The sequence below is a fragment of the Oreochromis aureus genome, linkage group 1, assembly GCF_013358895.1.
Source record: "Oreochromis aureus strain Israel breed Guangdong linkage group 1, ZZ_aureus, whole genome shotgun sequence".
NCBI classification, from domain to species: Eukaryota; Metazoa; Chordata; class Actinopteri; order Cichliformes; family Cichlidae; genus Oreochromis; species Oreochromis aureus.
In genome coordinates this window covers 6,720,929-6,725,928 of record NC_052942.1, presented here as the reverse complement: position 1 = coordinate 6,725,928, position 5,000 = coordinate 6,720,929, and positions in this window count along the sequence as shown.

Sequence of the window (5,000 nt, the reverse complement as noted above, 5' to 3'; positions counted from 1 at the left end):
ATAGCTTAATAACAATGATTTAGAACAGATACTATGATTGAGCAGAATAGTAATAACTTAAGTGAAAATATTGGAAAGGTAAAATGACAAGCTGAATAAAAAGTAACATGATTAAGTTCACTCAAAACTAATTTTTGTTCACCTGTGAAAAATAAAATAAAAATACATTTAGAAATACAAATAAGAACAGCAAACAGATACACACAAAATCAAATATGGATACACAAATGTACAGAGAGACACACACACACACACATGGTCTATGCCAGTCAACCAGTCTGAATTTATTATATTTTTATCCAACAATGAGATGCTGCCCTAAAAGGGTCTTTGTGTGTGTTCTCTCTCTCTCTCTCTCTCTCACACACACACACACACACACACACACACACACACACACACATTTAGGCTCACACACACACACACACACACACACACACACAGCATCAGCAAGTGAACAGGGACTGTTAACAGCATGTTTCTAGGTCAGTCAAACAGCTGTGAGATTCTCAATTTGAATCCACCAATCAGAGGGGCTGTGTGCTTTTCCTGCCAAAACTGGTGCATCAAGTGTAGGCTTTTACAGCACAGAGAGAGACAGGATTTTGCAGTCTATTTCTCATAGTGAGGACTCCCTCAAACAAACAGCCATAAATTCCTAATCTGAGGGGCTAAAACGGTCATTCTTAGACCGTTGTGTTCAGAAAACATGGGAGAATCTTGAAATGTTGACCATTTAAAATAAAAATATGAAATATCATAGATATATGACATAGATGATTGGTTGTCTTAGAAGCCATGAATGCCCCAATATGCAAATTTGAATGTGCAAGGCCTCAGATATGATTGGCTGGCTGGGAAGCCATGAAGGCAACAATATGCAAATTTGAATGTGCAAGCCCTCGGATATGATTGGTTGTCTTAGAAGCCATATAAAAAGCAGTAAAACTGTACTATGATTTGGTAGAAAAACTATAATTAATCAAAAATACTATATTTGGCAGAAATACTATATTTAGCACAAATCTTATGAAATAGCAGAAATAGTATGATTTAGCACAAATGCTGTATTTAGCACAACTACTGAAAAGCAGCAGAAATGCTATGACTTAGCACAATAGTAATAACTTAAATAGAAAAATTGGAAAAGCAAAATGGACAGCGGAAAAATGCTGAACATGCAAAGGGTCCCTCAAATGTAATTGTTAAATGACAAGAAAAATCAGGAAAAAGTATAACAGTCACACAATCACAAATATGGACACATATGGAAACACACATGCACAGAGAGAAACACACACAAGAACCAATTCAGTCAACCAGTCTAAATATATTGAATTTGAATCTTACAATGAGATCATCCCATAAAAGGCTTTCTCTCTCTCTCCTCTCTCTCTGTCACACACACACACACACACACAAGATCCAATTCAGTCAACCAGTCTAAATATATTGAATTTAAATCTTACAATGAGATCATCCCATAAAAACCTTCTCTCTCTCTCTCTCTCTCTCTCCTCTCTCTCTCTGTCACACACACACACACACACACACACACACACACACACACACACAAGATCCAATTCAGTCAACCAGTCTAAATATATTGAATTTGAATCTTACAATGAGATCATCCAATAAAAGGCTCTCTCTCGCCTCTCTCTCTCTCTCTCTCTCTCTCTCTCTCTCTCACACACACACACACACACACACACAAGATCCAATTCAGTCAACCAGTCTAAATATATTGAATTTGAATCTTACAATGAGATCATCCCATAAAAGGCTCTCTCGCCCTCTCTCTCTCTCTCTCTCTGTCACACACACACACACACACACACACACACACACACACACACACACACACACACACAGGAGAGAGAAGTAAGTTTCTAGCTCAATGAAGCAGCCTGGGAGCTGCTGAATTTGAATCCACCAATGAGAGAGCCTGTGCACTTTTTCCCGCCAAAACAGGTGCACGCAGCACAGAGAGACACAGGATTTTTGCAGTCTATTTCTCATATGACGACTCCCCTCAAACAAATGACCATAATTTCCTAACCGTAGAGGCTAGAACGGTCATTCTTACACCGTTTTGTTCAGAAGAGATGGGGAATCTTATAGTCTTGACAATTTATCATTAAAATATGAATTATTAAAGATATTTGACTTCTAATGCACCATAACTGAGTAGAGCAAAGCAAAAACTGCCTTGACTTGCCCTCAAACAACGCTTTCTAACTCTAAATCTATTTGAGTATCAATATCATTCTTTCACCGTAAGAGACAGCAGGCTTTGGTGAACAGTCATGGAAATTTTCAGGTCTTTGTGGAAATCCATGAAAAAGATACGACGAGAGAAAAAGTGGTTCATTTCCACAGTTTGAAATCTGAAGAAATCTGAGCGAAGGACGAATTTCCTACCCTCAAACAAACCCAATTCATGGCCAAATGGTAATAGATGAGAAAAAAATTCTTGAATTGTGAGCGTCAGGAGTGTCTGAAGATATATTGGGACAAGCCTTATGTCTTAACTTCGCTTCGTTGGGGAGATATGGCGATTCGAAAATGCCTCTCATTACAGAAACCAAGCGATGATTTTGAACAAACTCTCCATTGACTTTCTATGGAGAGTTTTAAGACTTTGTGTTGGTCTGAGGAGATTTGGAAAAATTCTATAAAACCCACAACAATGATAGTGACATTTTCTGAAAGCCAGCAAAAATACCTACGTTTTGATGTATAATTTGTGGGGGTTGAGGGGAAATTGACCGAGTAGCAAGAAGTTGTTCGGACATGAAGTGAAAATTGCAAAAGGTACAGTGGCTCACTTAGAACCAACTGCATAGCAACCATAACAACGCATGTATTTTGTGAAAAATCACAAAAATGAAACTCAAAACTTAAAGAGGGACAATATGAAAATGGTAACAGATATGAAAAAGCTGAATCATTCATGAATAGCCCAATAATTTGTGAACATTTTAAAATTTGAATGGTTGTTCTAGGCGAAAGTATGAGAAGGTAGTTAAGTTTCAAAAACAAGCAAGTTTTAGCAGAATTGTGGAAGTTTCCCATTCATTTCAATGGGACAAATTAAAGGAAAAAAGCTTAATATTTTAAAAAGTATAATAGCAGAAAATACCAAAAGTCATTGCGGAAAGAGCAAAAATAGCAGAATAGTTGAAAATTTGAACGGTGAAAATCGGCTGAAAATTGCGGAAGTAGTTCTACTGAAAACGTGCACGGAAGCAACTTGAAGAATAATAATAATAAAGTAGAATAAAGTAGAATAATAAAGAATAAAGAGAAACAGGAACTCAATAGTGTGGATGCTTAAAGCATCCACACAACTAGAAAAATTTGCATTTCCTGCGAAAATGCAGTGTGGATGCTTTAAAGCTGAAGCTGTCTGCTGAAACTAGCTGAAAAAGCTGAAAAGTTGCAGAAATTGTAAAAACTTTGCAGAAGCAAAGGAACTTTGTTAAATGTAGTGACTTAGCAGAACTGCAATATCTTAGAGGAAACATAATACTTGGCAGAAATACAATAGCATAGCAGAACTTAGCAGAAATATTGTAACTTACCAGAAACACGATAACTTGTCAAAAATACAAGAATTTAGGAGAAATTGTATAAGATAACAGAAAGAATATATTTAGCCAAATATTCTTAAACATTACAGAAATACTATGATTTAGAAAAACAGTACAACATAGCAGAAATGCTGTGATTTACCAGAGACACTGTAATATACTATGAATATTTTAATTTTATATGAATACTATGTTTTAACAAAAATACTCCAGTTTAGCACAAATATTATAACATAGCAGAAATACTATTCTATAGCAGAAATGCTATATTTAGAAAGAAAAATATAATATAGTAGAAATACTATGATTTAGCAGAAATCCTATAATATAGCTTAATAACAATGATTTAGAAGAGATACTATGATTGAGCAGAATAGTAATAACTTAAGTGAAAATATTGGAAAGGTAAAATGACAAGCTGAATAAAAAGGAACATGGTTAAGTTCGCTGAAAACTATTTGTTATTCAACTGTGAAAAATAAAACAAAAATACATTTAGAAGAAAAACAAATAAGAACAGTCAACAGATACATAAGAAATCAAATATAGATACACAAATGTACAGAGAGAGACACACAGGCAGGGTCTATGCCAGTCAACCAGTCTGAATATATTACATTTTTATCCAACAATGAGATGCTACCCTAAAAAGGGTCTCTCTCTGTCTCTCTCTCTCTCTCTCTCTCTCTCACACACACACACACACACACACACACACACACACACACACACACACACACACACACACACACACACACACAGCAGCAGCAGCAGCAGCAGCAGAAAGTGAACAGGGGCTGTTAACAGCATGTTTCTAGGTCAGTCTTGCAAGCCTGGGAGCTGCTAAATTTGAATCCACCAATCAGAGAGGCTGTGTGCTTTTTCCCGCCAAAACTGGTGCACCAAGTGCAGGCTTTTACACATGCAACACAGAGAGAGACAGGATTTTTGCAGTCTATTTCTCATAGTGAGAATTCCCTCAAAGAAACAGCCATAAATTTCTAACCGTAGGGGCTAAAACAGTCATTCTTAGACCATTTTATTCAGAAGACATAGGGGAATCTTGAAATGCTGACCATTTAAAATAAAAATATGAAATATTAGAGATATATGACATAGATGATTGGTGGGCTTAGAAGCCACGAAGGTCCCAATATGCAAATTTAAATGTGCCAGGACTCAGATATGATTGGCTGGCTGAGAAGCCATGAAGGTCCCAATATGCAAATTTGAATGTGCCAGGACTCAGATATGATTGGCTGGCTGGGAAGCCGCCAGGTCCTGATATGTAAATTTGAATATTACAGTCCTTACAGAGGACTGACTCCTTGGGGACCTGGCAGAAATATATAGAAATACAATGATTACCCAGAAATACTGCATTTAGTAGAAATACTATGTTTT